This window comes from Miniopterus schreibersii (assembly GCF_964146895.1).
Source record: "Miniopterus schreibersii genome assembly, chromosome: 4".
NCBI lineage: Eukaryota > Metazoa > Chordata > Mammalia > Chiroptera > Miniopteridae > Miniopterus > Miniopterus schreibersii.
In genome coordinates this window covers 48,785,411-48,802,789 of record NC_138105.1, presented here as the reverse complement: position 1 = coordinate 48,802,789, position 17,379 = coordinate 48,785,411, and the positions used below count along the sequence as shown (strand labels likewise).

The following is a 17,379-nucleotide window of genomic DNA, read 5'->3' as shown; positions in this document are numbered from 1 at the left end:
AATTTCCTGAGTGATAGGAGTATATTTTAATAGTTATTAGGAGCCTACTTGGAGCACATCTGAGTTTACACTAATGATGTGACAGCATGAGGCAAGATGTACACACTGTAGCCTGGTCACCAGAAAGACCAATTGATGAAAAGATTAGAACTTTCGGCCCCACCCATTGAATTCTGGGAGGACAGGAGGGAGCTAGAGATTAAGTTCTGTGAAAACAGTAAAAACTGTTAAAGGAGATTTGAAGAGTTTCTGTGTTGGGGAGCATGTCCAAATCCCAGGAGGGTGGGAGACTCTGGTTCCACAGGGATAGAGGCTCCTGCCCTCAATACATTTCCAGATTTATCTCTTTGTACCTCTTCATCTGGCTTGTCATCTGTATCCTTTATAATAAAAGGGGTAAACTTAAGTAAATGCTTGAGTTCTGTGAAACACATTAGCAAATTAATGGAACCCAAATAGGGGGTTGTGGGTGTCTCTGATTTATAGCTAGTGGATCAGAATGAGGTACGGGTACCAACCTGAACTTTAGACTGGCTTCTGCGGTGGGGCCAGTCTTGTGGGATCTGATGCTGTGGGTTCTGATTCAATTCTAGATAATTTCACCCTGTCAGTGTCTACTGCTTATTGGAAAATTGCTTGGTGGTGCATCATCCTTATTTGGATGGTTTAATTGTAGGTCTACGGATTTTTCTCAACACTGTCAAAATATGTTTAATGTATAAATTCACTTGTAAGTCCTTGGAACACCGAAAACCTCATGATTTCACCAAAGCAAATTTCACAGTTTGTTGCAGAGTAAAAAGGGAACATATGTACCTATTAAAATATCAGTAAATATTTAATCTTCAATTAAGTAATCAGCCCGGCCAGCGTCACTCAGCGGTTGAGCATCCATCTATGATCCAGGAGACCGAGGAGATCGAGGTTGGATTCCTGTCAGGGCACATGCCTGGGCTGCAGACTCGATCCCCAGCAGGGGGCACACAGGAGGCATGATCAGTGACTCATCACTGATGTTTCTCTCTCTCCCTTCCTCTCCCTCTAAAACCAATAAAAATATATATATATATTTTAAATTACATACAGCCCGGCCGGGCGTGTCTCAGCGGTTGAGCGCTGACCTAGGATCCAGGCGATCGGGTTTGATCCCCGGTGGGGGGCGTGCAGGAGACAGCCCATCAATGACTCTCTCATCATTGATGTTTCTCTCTCTCTCTCCCTCTCCCTTCCTCTCTCTGAAATCAATAAAGATGTATTTTTTTAAAAAAATCACATACACATATAAAACCTTAAATAGGGAGTACATCGAGAAAGAAAATGGAAGAGCAGTGCGCAGAGGGCCTGGCCCACGGCGGGGCCTCACCCCGAGCCCCTGGGACCTTCCCACAGCTCCCTTGGGTGTGGTCCCGGGCAGGGGCAGATGTCGGGTCACTTCCAACCGCAGTAGGAACCTCCCCTCCCCCTCCCGCCTCCTCCTCTGAAGCCACTAAATTATCCGCTCTACCGCCAGAAAATCTGTTCCAAAATACCCAGTGAGTACCCCCGGTCGTCCTGCAGCCTCCCAAACCACTCTGACTCGGGCGATCCCCTCATGGCCCCCGCCACCCTCCCTGAGGGGGTGCGGCCGCCCCACCCTCTCGGTCGCCCGGGCCGCACCACCATCTTATCTCGTCGTCGCCGCTCAGCGGGGCCCGGGTTTCGGGTGGTTCCTCGAGGCCGCCCTGAGACGCTCACCTGCGGGCTCGCCCGGGTCCGCGCTCCGTGCTGAGGGCGCCGAGCTGCGTCCCGCCGCCTAGGGGGCGCCGCGGGCTCCCTCCTTCCCGCGGAGCCGAGGGTCTTCCACATCCAGGTCAAAGGACACGCCACGGTGCGAGTTTCCCGCCGCCGTTATGCGCGGGGCAGGAACGGCTGGGCTCCGGCGGCCCCTCGGCCGTGTCCCGGAAGTGGCTGGCCCGGCGACACTCCCCGTCGTCCTCTCGGGTGGCACCTTCTGAGTTTCCACCTCCCTTCGCTGCTGCACTTAGTCTCCCTCTGCTTCCACCGGCCAGCTGGTTTCTGGATCCGGTGAATATTTTGCGAAGTCCTCATCTTGTTTTTCTCAGATGAAATTGACTAGAAGTCTCAGCCTGTTTCTTTAGAGGTTGTCTTAGTATCGTCTACCCCTTAAAGGTGTTTCCGCAACCTGTCCTTGTCTTCGTTTTCTTTTCTTTTTTCCCTAAGCTGTTTTTGTTGTTGTTGTTGTTCAAAATATTACAGATGTCCCTTTTTCTCCCCAGTGACCCGTCCACCCCGTCCCACCCCCTCCCCAGTCCCGCTCCCACCACTGCCCGTGTCCTTGGGTTGTGCATATATGCATGTAAATTCTTTGGTTACTCTCTCCCCCTCCACCCACCCGCCCTCCTCCATCCCTCTGACATTCGTCAGTCTCCTCTATGCTTCCATGTCATTGAATCTGTTCTGTTCATCAGCTTATTAAGTTCTTTAGATTCCACGTATAAGTGATTTCATGTGATGTTTGTCTTTCTCTGCCTGGCTTATTTCACTCAGCATAATATTCTCCAGGTCCCTCCATGCTGTCCCAAAGGGTACGAGATCCTTCTTCTTTACAGCTGCGTAGTATTCCATGGTGTAAATGTCCCACAGCTTTTTTATCCACTCATCTACTGATGGCACTTGGGCTGTTTTCAGATCTTAGCTATTGTAAACTGTGCTGCTATGAACATCGGGGTGCATATATTCTTTCTGATTAGTGTTTCAGGTTTCTTAGGATACATTCCTAGCAGTGGGATCACTGGGTCAAAAGGCAGCTCCATTTCTAATTTTTTGAGGAAACTCCACACTGTTTTCCATAGTGGTTGCACCAGTCTGCATTCCCACCAGCAGTGTACCAGGGTTCCCCTTTCTCCACACCCTCACCAGCACATGTCGTTTGTTGATTTGTTGATGGAGCCATTCTGACAGGTGTGAAGTGATACCTCATTGTGGTTTTAATTTGCATCTCTCTGATGATTAGCGACCTTGAGCATTTTCTCACATGTCTCTTGGCCATCTGAATGTCCTCTTTGGAGAAGTGTCTATTCAGGTCCTTTGCCCATCTTGTCTTCGTTTTCTGATTCACAAAGTCATCCTGTAGTTCACCTCCACAGGCTCACACTGCAGCAGACAAGCTCCCAGGAGCAGCACTTCTCGTTTCCCTGCTCATTGAGGAGATGCAGACTTTGTAGGGGTGTGGAAGGGGGGTGAGGGAGGGAGGGGCTGTTACAGGCCCAAGGTTCCTGTGCCTGGTGCCTCAAAAGAAAGGCCAGTGCTGGCTTGGGCAGCACATATACTAAAATTGGAAGGATACAGAGAAGATTAGCATGGCCCCTGCGCAAGGATGACACGCAAATTCGTGAAGCATTCCATATTAAAACAAAAACAAGAAAACAAGAAAAGGCCAATATTCAATAGATCAGAGTTTGGAGCAAGGACAGATTTATCGATGGAGAAGATGGGAGAACTAATTCTCAAACCCATTTTAAGAGCGTCTGGAATCCAGGCATCTTTTACTGTTAAGGGAAGGGAGGAGGGGCCGGTGTGGGGGCTGGACCTAGACAAGTAGACAGGTAGGTGTGGGAAGGGATCCAAAGAAGAGTGGGAATTTCTCAGTCCCTTTGTTTCCCTTTGGTGTATCGACAAACACCCAGCTGCTCCCCCACCCCCCACCCCGCCCCCCTGCTGATTTCTGTAAATTTTTGAAAAACAGCTCCCAGCTGTGTCAACAAGGGAGCTTCTAATTCCTCTAGTTACTTAGCATATTTATAGCTGGAGCTATTAGCCTGCAGGCCATTAGAGAGGAAGCATTTCATTCTCTTACAGGGTTATGACTGGGCAGTGCCAGGACAGGTATAGCAGCAGGCTTGTCTGAGTGTAATGTATCAGAATTTTGCCTTTAAGAGACATAAGATGTAACTTATTTGTTTGTCTTTTGTATTTGTTTTTGTTGCTTTAAATATTTTTACTGATTTTTAGAGAGAGAGGAAGGGAGATGGATAGAGAGAAACATCAATGTGGGAGCAACACATCGATGGATGGGCTGCCTCCTGCACACCCCGCACCGGGAATCAAACCTACAACACTTCCATGCTCGGGACCATGCCCAACCGACTAAGCCACACCAGCCAGGGCTGTTTGTTTATTTGTAAGTAAATATTCCTGGTGCTTCTGACTTTTGTGAGTTCCTCAATAATTGTGAATCTACACATCTAGACTTGATCTTGTAGGCCATGAGAGAGGCACTAGGTGTCTGACTGGGAGTCAGAACAGACCTGGGTTCAGCAAACTCCGTACTTGAGTTCTGGCTAAGACAAGAATTCAGGCCTGGCCAGGCGTGGCTCAGCGGTTGAGCTTCGACCTACAATCCAGGAGGTCGGGGTTCTATTCCCAGTAAGGGCACATGCCCCACTTGTGGGCTCGATCCCCAGTTGGGGGCATGCAGGAAGCAGCTGATCAGTGACAACTCTCTCATCATTGATGTTTCTATCTCTCTCCCTTCCTCTCTCTGAAATCAATAAAGATTTTTTTAAAAATTCAGAGCCAAGACTCAACTTGCTAGAGAAGATTTATTGGGCAAGCAAAGAGAAAGTGCTCTTAAGAGAAATTTTGAGTGAGCGGCTCAAAGACCTGCCCTGGGGAGAGGGCTAGGACTCCTTTTAACCCCTGGAGAGGAGAGTTAACTGTTTAACTGCTTTCTTCTTTAAACTGACCTATTGGGGCTGTCCCATCATCTTCTGTCCTTATTTGGAGGTTAGATGGGGCTTTCCTCCAGCCCCCTTGTTCTCTAAGGGTGGGGGTCTACCACATGACTAACCTCATGCCAGGGGAGAAAAGGTCAGGAGAATCTGACCTGCATTACCAGAGGCATTCTAGGGTGGAGAGGGGGGGTCTCAGGGGCGAGGTCTTGAATATTTCCAATATTTGCTCTACCAGCTCTTTTTCACTACTAGGTATCTGGGACGTTCCGCCTGGTGACCTTCTGTAACTTGCCTATTGTCCTTGCTCTGCTCATGTCTATCTAACTGTCTACCACAGTCTTTCTCAGGGTCTGTATGTATATATTCTACATGACATTCCCTTCATCAACAGCTCAGTCATTCATATATTCACCCATCATACTTGTAGAGGGCTTACTGTCCATGGACTCTAACAGCCTGGAACACAAGGATCACATCCCCCAGGAACAGGGGGAGAGATGAGCCAAAAAATGGTTTTGGCTTCCTCTTTGTGACAATAGCCATCAACTTTGAGGAGAGCATAAAGATTTTCTTTAATCAGGAACAAAGGTGCCTTTACTTCAAAACTATCTTCTCTAAAGGTTTTTATTTATTTTTAAAAATATATTTTTATTGATATTACAGAGAGAGGAAAGGAGAGGGAGAAAGCGATAGAAACATCAATGAAAGAGAAACATTGATTGGCTGCCTCCTGCATACCCCGAGCCCACAACCTGGACATGTGCCCTGACCAGGAATTGAACCAGAGACCTCTTGGTGCACAGGAGGACACTTAATTCACTGAGCCGCACTGGCAGGGCAGATACATGCCGTTTTTTTAAAATCTTCACCCAAGGATTTATTTTTTTTCCATTGATTTTTAGAGAGAGTGGAAGGGAGGAAGGAGGGGGGTAGAGAGAGAGAGAAACATGGACATGAGAGAGACACATCAATTGGTTGCCTCCCACACGCACCCAGACTGGGGTGAGCAATTGAGCCTGCAACCCAGGTCCGTGCCCTTGGCCAGAATCGAAGGACCCTTCAGTCTGTAGGGTGCCGCTCCAACCACTGAGCAAAACTGGCTAGGGCAGCATGAAGTCTTTGTAAAAGTCAGTCTCATAAAAAACAAAAACGGAGAGGGACAGGATAGCTTTGGAACAATTGTAGAAATGAATATTATGTGTGAATTTAAATCATTTTGTTTCTCAATTTATAATAATGATATTGTGATCCTATAGGAGACATCCTCATTTTTAGGTTGTCAAAGCTTAAGTGTTTAGTGGGAAAGTGTTATGGTGTTTGAAACGTCAAATATTTTAGCAAAACAAAGTCACAGATAAAGAAAATGGATGTATAGAGAGAATTAATGCAATAAGGCAAACATATTCATTGGGCAGTTTAAGGGTATATATGTGTTGACTGTACTATTCTTTTAAATTTTATGTGCTGATTTAAAATTTACAAAAAAGAATGTGTGAAAAAATAGGAGTGTTTGCTTCTAGAGAAATGGATTGGTGGAATTAAGTGAAATGTTGAGTTGGAACAGACTCAGACACTCATGTTTTTTTGTTTGTTTCTTTGTTTTTTTTAAATATGTCTTTATTGATTACGGAGAGAGGAAGGGGAAGGAGAGAGAAAACATCAATGATGAGTCATTGATCGGCTGCCTCCTGCACGCCCCCTACTGGGGATCGTAGGGAATCAACCCTACGGTTGACTGGGAATCAACCATCATTTCCAGGATCGTAGGTCGATTCTCTATAAGAGGCTAGAGTCTGGCCAGCGTGGTTCAGCGGTTGAGCATCAACCTATGATCCAGGAGATCTAGGTTCAGTTCTCGGTCAGGGCACATGCCCAGGTTGCAGGCTCAATCCCCAGTAGGGGGTGTGCAGGAGGCAGGCAATCAATGACTCTCTCATCATTGATGTTTCTATCTCTCTCTCTTCCTCTCCTTTCCTCTCTCTGAAATCAATAAAGACATATTTTAAATAAATAAATAAATAAATAAATAAATAAATAAATAAATAAATATTTTAAAACACACACACAAAAACCCAGAGCACAGGGTCTCCAATAATAGTAAAGTATTCAATAAATGGTAGATTTTATTTGAAAATGAGAGAGTAAAAAGTACTGAAGGAAACATTGATCCAACAGAAAATATAGCCTATTGGTTCTTTAAGAAAGACATTCTTTTTCCACCTTAAATATAATATTTACCACTAAGGTTTTTGCTCACATTTGACCCCAAAAAGTGAAATATTTGTACTGATAGAGGAAAATTTCTAAGACCATATGTTAAGTGAACAAAAGGGGCGAGGGGAAGTTTTAGAACACTTGTCCTCTCATTTGTAGGTTAAGAGGAAATGGACATGTGCATCTATGTACATAGACCACTCCAGGGTTGACCAAGAGCTGGAAACATTACAGCTGCATGATCTTGGATGTGTGCTGCAGTGGCCATTAGAGGACTGAATATCCCTGCATCATTTTTGATCTATGTGAAGTTTTATAACCATGTATGTCACTTTGATTGTTCAAAAGTTTCCAGCAGATGGTGCTAGACACTATTCAGCGCACAGGTCTGGAGAACAGGAATTGTGTTCTTGAAGAAAAGCCATAGCCTCTCTCCTGAATAAATTGTCATTGACACTAAAACATGTAAAATCTGCATTGCTCTTTTATGTCTCTTCTCCCTGGATGGTCAGGTGCGCAGGTTAGACACTGGCTATTGTCTCTGTGCTCCAGGATTCTAATGATCAAGTTATTAAGTGAGCACTTAAAGTTTGTTGAGTGGAGGGCTCAATGAAGGAGCTGATAAGGAGCTGATTGGATCTTTAAGAAGATCAAGGTGAAGCACAGGATGAAGTTCAAGTTTTAGCAGCTTTTCTACTTAGGTAGCTGAAAAGAGAACTTTGTGTTTGAGATTACCCAGGATCCTTCAATACATCAGAATGTTTTGAAAATTACACACCCTACTTCTGCTGTAGGCAGTGGGAACGGCACCAGGTGTCTGACTGGTGGGGTCAGACCAGACCTGGATTCAGCAACCTCAGTACTTGCGTTCTGGCTCCAAAAGAATTCAGAGCCAAGACTCCCAACTATAAGAGAACATTTATTTGGTAAATCACAGAGGCAGAAAAAGTAGAAGAAATGAGTTTAGGAAAAAAGTTATAGAGGCAAAGGAAGGGCCCTTGGAGGTTGGGAGTGAGGAAGCTAATGGTAATGTGCCTGGGGGGAGAGGGAAGGGAAAGGCACGGGCGTGCTCCCAGGAGGGAGAGTGCTGGGTCCTCTGTCCTAAGGGGTCTTTTTTGGTTGTTGTTTTTAATTTATTTTTATTGTTGAAAGTATTACGGATGTCTCCTCCCTCCCCCCCATTTACCCCCTCTACCCTGCACACCCCCCACCCCCAGGCTTCCCCATATTATTACCTGTGTCCGAAGGTTATGCATTTACTCATATAAGTTCTTTGATTAATCTCTCCCCACCCACTCCTCCTCCCCCACCTTCCCTCAGATGGAGGAGATTTTAGGGGAGGTCCCAGGGGAAGATCTTATGGAATATTCAGCAGTTTTTCAGGTGTGTCCTTTCAGTCTTTACCCAATGCAGCTGGCCCTAAGGTCAGCTGTAGCTGGTTTTGTTGCTTTTCTGGGCCTGGAGCTGAAATACAAGTGAAGCCTAGATGTTATCTCTAGGGAGAAAAGGTCTGGGGGTCCAAACCACATGACTGGGGATATGCTAGGGGAGAAAAGGCTACCCTGGGGGCGAGGTCCCATCCTACAATTGTCCATTGCTAGGCACATGGGGCTTTCCACCCTAGTGACCTTCTGTACCTAGACCATCATCTTTGCTCTGTTCAGGTCTAACTGCCTACCACACTTCCATAAATCCAATTTTCAAATTAGCTCTCTCTAAACAAGTCAGCTTTTACATACTTCCCTTACTGTGCCCTGCCTGGGCTTCCCTCTTCCCCTGACCTTTGTAAAGGCCCCAGGAAAAGACACTCCTTACAGGAATTTATAGAGAACCAGGCAGGTTCTAACCTTCTGGATGAACAACCAATGGGCAGGCTCCAGAGGGAAGGGATGGGCTGTCAGTACCAGGTGGGTGGTCCTGGCAGCAGCACCCAGGCCAGGGGTGAGCGCCCCACAGCTTAAGTGAGCAGAGCTCTGGAAAGAGCCAGAACTTCAGAGCCTTGTACAAACCCAAGCAGGGCTGGGAGTTGGGTGACCTAGTGAGAGGACCTCACCATAGCCTCAGGATGCAGTGTATGTGTGTGAGGGATATCAGAGTTACCGAGAAACAGGAAAGGGTCCCCAGTCTCCTGACAGGAACTTCAATGGAACACCTAAATATGTCACATGACTTGATACTGCCAAGCAGCTTCCATCCAAGAGGAGCAAAAGGAAAAGTCAAGAAAAGAAACCCCTATGTAAGAAACACCATGAGGTTCTGGCTCTATTTTGTGAGAGGGACCTGGATCTGCTGTGTCGCCAGTGCACGGTCTCCTCCTCGAGGCCCACTGAGGGAGCTGCAGCTAGTCATAGGGGGGAGCTCAAAGGCTATATTGAGCCCCTGAGAGAGCAGGTTGAAGATGCTGCAAAGGGGTTAGAAATGCAGGTTTCAAAATCATTTGAATTGCTTTTGAAGGTGGAGAATCAAATGAAGGAATTACACTCAGTTGAAACAATTTAAGAATTTGCTAGGAAAAGAGAAGGAACTCTTCAAATCATAGGTCAAAGACAAGGCTGTTGAAGGAAAACGGAGTGAAAACAAAGCAACCGAAACCACCAGCAGCTGCACATCTGTCTCCCTGGCTGGGACTTCCCAGTTTCTCTGCCTGTGTGCCAGGCGGGTCCAGAATCAGCCTGTATAAACTGCCCCTGTCTGGGGCGGAGGAATTCTGCAGTCATGGAAACGGGTTACAGCTTGTTGGGAGGATGCAGGGAGCAAGGGATGGACTCAGACCCCTGAAACTGAAGGGGTGAGTCCCTTCCTTGTCTTGCACAGTGCTGCTGGCACACTCTGAGGGAGGGTGACACCCAGTGTTACACATTCCTGGGTGAGAAAAGGAAGAGGCCTTCCTGAGCCTTTCAGATCTCAGTTTCCTCAGGAGGAAAGATGGGGTTAAATGGCTTTGAAAGGATGGTGGGAGGATTAAAAAGGTGCAGGTGAGATTACGCCTATGAATTTAAGGCCTGATTGAATCACAAGAGGCCCTTCTCCACCAGCCAGCGTCTCAGTACATCCCCTGGCTCCTACCCAGGCCCACCTCTCCTTCCCAGAGGGAGGAGCCAACATCTCCTATCAGCTCCACTCCCCTGGAGGTGCATATAAGTATAGGTCAAGGTCTCATCATCGAGCACACAATCTGGTGTCAGACTGGCTTCAAGGACACTTCTGGGAGGCTGGTCTCAGCAACCAGATTTACAGACACCCCCAGGGCCTATTGCTCAGATGAGTCAGGAGATGGCACCATGTGGCTGCAGGAGGTAAGGCCGGTGGCTTCCTGAGTACCCAGCTGAGACAGGCTGAGGCATTGAAAGGGAATCCAAGCTCGAGTTTGGCTTATCTTTTTATTTATTTATATTTTTCAATTACAGATAACATTCAATATTATGTTAGTTTCAGATGTACAGCATAGTGGTTAGACATTTATATATGTACCTTATGAAGTGATCTTCCATAAGCATAGTACCCCCTACACCATACATAGTTATTACATTATTGACTATATTCCCTGTGGCGTTTGACTTATGTTATTTTTATTTATTTATAGATTGATTGATTTTATTTTTTTTAAACATATCTTTATTGACTTCAGAGAGAGGGAGAGAGAGAGAGAGAAACATCAATGATGAGAGTCATTGATCAGCTGCCTCCTGCACACCCCCAACTGGGGATAGAGCCCGCAAAGCAGGCATGTGCCCTGACCGGGAATCGAACCTTGATCTCCTGGGTGATAGGTATTAGATGCTCAACTGCTGAGCCATGCCGGCGGGCTCTGTTTCATTTTGCATTGAAACCCTGATCTTCAATTTTATTCTGAGCATCATGTAAAAGTCAGTTTTTTAAATTGGAGGGTCCTCAGAGGAAATCTATTCTAGTCTAAATTCCATCTACTTTTCTGTACAGAGCTTGATATATCCTGAAGTTGAGAAGCTTAAAGGAAAAACAAGTAAACTTTGATCTATTATGAATTCAGCACTATCAAAAATAACCTGTTTAAGCCAAAAAGGGCCAAATCCTTTTCTTAGGTTTTTCATGAGATTGAATGATTGAAGTTGGGAATTTTATTCTTGTTTGCCAGATTCTCTTAGAGATAAAAAATGTCATGTAACCTTCCCCAGGTTTCCCAGATGGTAGGTCACTAAGGCTGGAAGCTGCCCCAAGCATCGGTGATCTAGCCCCAAACCCATATACTTGCCACAGTCCCATACAGCATCCTTGTAGATGACTTGAGTTTACGTGGGTTGTGATGGTAGAGAGACAAATCAGTGGTTGCTTCAAATGTGGCAGTGAGCAGGACCACAGGACAAATGGTAGCCTATTTCACATGCAACAATATTTTCTCATCCCCAGGAATGAATAGGCACTTTAGAACCAGGTCTGCTTTCTGACCAAGAGAATTTCTGAGTTTGGATTCAACTACTCTGTGATCAGCTGGAGGTGGTAAACGGAGCTCCTCTGGACACCTGTAGTCTCATAGGAATGAATCACTGAGGAAAGCAAGGACAGTGAGATCTGAGGGCGCATCTACTTCTCAGTGGAGAGATCTCACAGAGCCCAATTTCCTGGAGAAAACTCACCTCAGTCCAGTCCATTCAGGGCCCAATGGCAGTTGAAGCAGCTCTGGCAGGACTCCGGGCAGAAATCAACTGTCCCATCTGTCTGGATGACCTGAGAGACCCTGTCACCATCGAATGTGGGCACAACTTCTGTCGCTCCTGCATCCAGCAATTGTCACCTGATCTACAGGACTGGTTCCTGTGCCCTGTGTGCCGTCACCCATGCCAAGAGACGCACTTGAGGAGCAACACCCAGCTGGGAAGGATGATTGACATCGCCAAGCTCCTCCAGATCACCAGGAGCAAGAAGAAGCGGCAGGAAGGGAGTCGCTTGTGCAAGAAGCACAGCCAGGTCCTGACCCTCTTCTGTGAGGAGGACCAAGAGGTGTTGTGTCCCCTGTGCACTGAGCCCCCTAACCACCAGGGCCACCAGGTGAGGCCCGTGAAGGAGGCCGCCTCTCATCACAGGCAAAGGCTCAGCAGTTACATTGAGAAGCAGATGGCAGATGTTCAGAAATTAATAAGCATTCAAAGCAAACAACTCTTAGAACTGAGAGAGAAGGTGCAAAAACAGAAACAGAAATTAGCCTCTGAATTTGAGCATCTGACACAATCTGTAGAGTGTGAGCAAGAGAAAGTTCTCTCAAGGCTAGCTGAAGAAGAGAAGGGCATTCAACAGAAACTCATTGCAAACACAACTGCATTTTCAGACCACATTTCCAACCTCAAAGCTCTAAAAAAGGAGGTGGCAGAGAGGCGTAAGATGTCGGACGTGAAGTTTCTGATGGGTATCAGGAGTGTCCTTCACAGCTGTGGAAGCCTGCTACCCCCAGCTGTCTATTGGGTCCAGTTAAGGAGAGAAGAGTGCAGTCTTCCTCCACAGTACTTGGCCCTGCAGAAAATTATACAGAAATTTAGAGAAGAAGTTACTCTGGATCCCGAGACAGCACATCCTAATCTGCTTGTGTCTGAGGATAGAAAGTCTGTGACATCTGTGAGGAAAGAGCAAAGAGTTCATTGGAATCCAAAGAGATTTCTGGTCGATCCAGTTGTCCTGGGTTCTGAAGGGTTTGCTTGTGGCCGACATTACTGGGAGGTCCAGGTGGGTGACAAGCCTGAGTGGGCTGTGGGGGTTTGTAAAGACTCCCTTACCAAGGAGAGAAAGCAGTTCCCACCAAGACGGAAGGGCAAATGTTGGATGATTCAGCTGCGGAATGGTGATTATGTGGCACAAGGGTCTGTTCCTGTTGCCCTTGTGCTGAAGGAAAAGCCCAGAGGGATTGGCATCTATCTGGACTATGAGTTGGGTCAGGTTTCATTTTACAGTTTGAATGACATGTCTCACATCCATTCTTTCATGGATACATTTTCTGAAGTGCTAAAGCCTTACTTCTATGTCGGATGTGATTCCAAACCACTTACAATCCGTGCTGTAAGAGATTATGAAGGGTGAACTGTGACTTTGCTTCATTTTCTTCCTGTGATTTATGGACAGTAGGTAGAATTTTGTACATCTATCAGTGAATCTAGCACCAATAAAAAAATATTTAATGCTTATTTGATTTACCATGTATGAAGAAAGTTTTTCTTATTTTGTTTTCTATTTTTTTAAAATTTTGTTTCAATAACAATGGAGATGTAGGAACTAACAGATGTGGAGGTTAACAATTAAGTGTTACCAGAATTTAACAATGAAGCGTATAAATCGTGCTTTCACAGCTGCAATAAATTTGTGAACATTTACCTATTTCCTACACCTATGCATTTACCTGTTTCATAATTACCTTACACATTCCAGGTGGGAGAGAAAACAACTGTGGGAAGATAGTTTTCAGTGGGCCTCTCAAGTTCCTGCTGTTTGGGGAGCAAGGAACCGAATGCTCCAGACAATATTTTCAAGGAACAGTATTTTATGGGAACAGCTTTGGAAGATAGAGATGGTGTCTCCATACAAAACAAAGGGCAGGTTTGTTTAGTGTCCCATTTAACAAAGTAATGTCTCCGTCCAGGGCATATCTACAGTATTATTTCCTATAGGATTCCACTATACATCATACTGGATTCACATGAAGAAGAAAGTGTTTCCAGCTACAAAAGCTTTTTTCCCCACCCAGTGTTAAATCTGTTTTAAATCTTGTTATTAAAATTTAAAAGTTTAGCCCTAGCCCATTGGGCTCAGTGGTTATAGCGTCAGCCTGAGGACCAAAGGGCCCTGGCTTTGATTCCGGCCAAGGGCATGTACCTCGGTTGCAGGCTTGGCCCTGGTTGGGGCGCGAGCTGGAGGCAACCACTCGATGTGTCTTTCTTACATCAATGTCTCTCTCTCTCTGAAAAAGCAATGGAAAAATGTCCTTGGGTAGGGATTTAAAAAAAAAAAATTAAAATAAAATTTTAAAGTTTACGAAATAGAGATGAATCGCCGTCATTATTAGTATAACAACTTAATCGCTTTAGAATTCTGTTCTATATGTATCAGATAAAAAAACATAGATTATGTCTCAAGAATTTCCTTATAAAATCAGTTGGCATCTATGAACCACTGCTTGTTTCATACGGGCACCCTCAGTGTTAACTTTCTGTCAAGATCTTTCAACAGTAACCCCGCTGGCAGGCTCTGGGTTGAAATCTCTTTAATATCTTTTTGACTTTCTCAACTTCTCTGTTCCTTGGTTTACTCATTTAAAAAAATGTAAATAACAGAAACAGTCCCACAGAGTTATGAGGAAGACAACTCCAAGTTCTTAGATCAAGGCCAAGGACACTTAAGTGCCTTCTATAATTACAGGAGAAACCCCCAGCCTTTCCCCCACCCCCACCTCACCCCTCCCATTTCCCGGAGGCACAGTCTTGGCTGGGTGGAGTCCTCACCACACCCACCCACCTGTACTTTAGTTCAGGTCCCCTGTGTGGCTTCTTGCACTGAGAGAGGGATCTGTCCCAGAGCCCCCTGCTCCAGGTAAGTGGAGAGATGGGAGAATGTGGGTGCAGGAGGCTGGAGTGTGGTAAGAGGCTTGGCCTCCTGAGGAGGTAGGTAAATGGTGCTCCGGAGAGATCGTACCTCTCTAGGGAATCCAAACTCGGGTTTGGCTTATTTCAAAACACATCCTGTGTATTATGTTCCTGGTCCCTCAAAGAGCCTTGTCCAGAATTGCCTGCAATATTTGTTAAAAACCCAGATCCCAGCCTGCCCTAAAGGGGAACAATATCTGTGTGTGACTAAGCCCTTCAAGGTGCTGGTCCGAGGCCGAGTGTGAAATCAAGGATGTGTCAGTGAGGGGAGGTTTGTGTAGAATTGGAAAGTAGAGGGATGAGAGCCACGGTGCCTGTATTTTTTTTTTTTTAAACACGCTTTAAAAAAATTTATATAAACTCATTTGTTTTTAAAAACATTAACAAGAGAAAGGAAAACAGAAAAGGTATGGAGAAGACATGCCCCTTAGTAGTGTTCAGTGTGGTGCCCGTGTTTCTGATTCTCAGGCCCTATATGGCCTTGCTCTTCCTTGTCTGACGAGTCTGCCTTCTCATAGCGGGCTGAGGCTCACGGAGGTTAAGTAGTTTACCCAAAGCCACAGAGCTTATAAGGGAGCACCAGGTATCTAATGCAACAAATATTTGATGAGTTCCTGTTAGGTGCCAGATCCTGAGCTGGATGCTTAAGGAAGTTAAAAGAAGGCTATAGTCTCAATGCTTTGGCGGTTAGTGTGGAAGACAGATCTGGACCTCAAAGAAAATGACTACAGTGATTAAGTTTTAAAGGTGGTGTGTGTGTGATACTGAACCTTAATATTGGATGTTGAGGGGTGGGGCCTGTGAGCTCTTAAGGAAGAGGAGCTAAGGAAGGAGACTGATGGGGGTGAGCTTTGCTGGGCTCCACCTCAGCAGTATTCAAATACCCTGGCATCAATTATATCTCAAAAAAAGTAGTATTTGCAAGCTGCATTGAGGGAACGGTTATAACAGTAAACGTTTAAGGACAATTGAAACAAAGAGTTTCTAACACCCTCCCCCCTCCACAAAAAGCTCTGGGGCCTGAGGTAGGTCAACCTGGAGAAAGGAAGGAAGAACTGGGACTGAAGCCGGCCTAGAGTGGGCATGGTGCCAGATAAGGGACAGACATGAGTCTCATGGGCTCGGTGAAGGATGTGGGGAAACCTGGGCAGGTTCCAATCCTGTACCTGTGTCAACAGAGGCAGGAATGGCAGGGGCCTGGTTGACGCTAGTCCCAGGTCACAGAGTCATCCTACAGAGCCCACAAGTCTGAAACCCAAACTGCTGTAAAACAAGTTTTTGATAAATTTGGTGCAAAATGTATTTGGCAAAACATCACCTGACGAAGCTTTTTATATATAGTCTTTATCCCATTTGGTTTGAACACAGATGCAGTCTACTCCGTAATTATTGTGTTTAATTAGGAAATGTTTCCCCTGATCATTCTGTGGGCGTTTACGTACTACAAGATCTATGTAGCATATTTGTTTTCTAAAATACAAAATTCTCAATATTGTAGTCCAGTGGTCTAAGGGGAAGAGACAGTAGCTGGGACTGGAGTGGAGTGGGAAGTTACCCGCTTTCTTCAATCTACAATGTATTATGTGCCTCTTTCTATATCAATACATTTGGCGCTACCATATTTCTTTAAAATCTGCTTGTAGTCTCTTGAACAGAATGCGTTTAGCACGTTTGTAATGTAGTTTATTCAGTCAACACCAACAATGAGTATTTCCAGTGTTTCTACTTTTTTGAAGTTTAAACCTGTGCTGAAGAGAACGTCTTTGTATATATTTTTTGTTTTTTCCCTTTTTTGTATATATTTTTGAATATTTGTTCAAATTATATGTGTGTTAAAGGAACAAAATTCAAATGAGTAAATTTTAAATATCTTATTGGCTTTATTCAACGATTCAAAAGGCAGCATACGGCCTAACCTGTTTGGTTCAGTGGTTAGAGCGTCAGCCTGTGGATTGAAGGGTCCTGGGTTCGATTGTGGCCAAGGGCACGGACATTGGTTGCAGGCCCGGGCGAGAGGCAACCAATTGATGTGTCTCTCTCACTTTCACTGTCTCTGAAAAGCAATGGAAGGTGAGGAGGATTAGGGAAAAAAAAGGCAGCATCCAATCTTGCAGGTAGAAAGGAGCCCCGCAAAACTATTCAAAAATGAAAGGTGTTTACAGGCAGAAGAGAGCAGGAAGTTATAGGCAAAAAAGCTGGTCGGTTATTGCAAGGTTACTTTCCTTTAGGGGATGACAGGGGCCTGCCAGGCAGATGACCTCTCTAGTGCTGATTAGGAGATTCCTGACTGGTTTAAAATTCAATTTCTGGGAAAGCTGAATTTAGTTAAGTCGAGGTTTGATGACATGGAGCTTAGCATAAGACATTTCTTTTGGGGCCTGTTTTCTTGTTCTTAATGTTTTTGGGTCTTTTTAGGATTAGCATTTGTGGAATTACAGGGCAAAGATTTTTCATTTGTTTATGGATAGTTCAGCTTTGCTTTCTTTCTTTTTTTAAAATATACCTTTATTAATTTCAGAGAGAGGAAAGGAGAGGGAGAGAGAGAGATAGAAACATCAATGATGAGAGAGTCATTGATCGAGGCCGCAACCCGGGCATGTGCCCTGACCTGGAATTGAACCCCGATCGCCTGGATCCTAGGTCGATGCTCAACCACTGAGCCACGCCCGGCCGGGCCAGCTTTGCTTTCTTAAAAAAGCACAGTTGTCTACAGTGCTGGAATAGCTACCTCCCCAAGCCAAAACAGGGCATTATCAATTGTTTTCAATCTTACCAATACAATGAGCATAGTAAATGGGCAGATTTGTAATTCTTAGATTCTTTAATATTTT

General features: G+C 45.3%; 1 pseudogene across 1 annotated transcript; it reads left to right on the top strand.

Moving 5' to 3' along the window:
• Positions 1-11,585: 11,585 nt before the first annotated feature.
• On the top strand, positions 11,586-12,992 carry LOC308556246 (tripartite motif-containing protein 75 pseudogene; annotated as a pseudogene). Its single transcript has one exon. The product of its transcript is annotated as a tripartite motif-containing protein 75 pseudogene (transcript).
• The last annotated feature ends 4,387 nt before the right edge of the window (positions 12,993-17,379 follow it).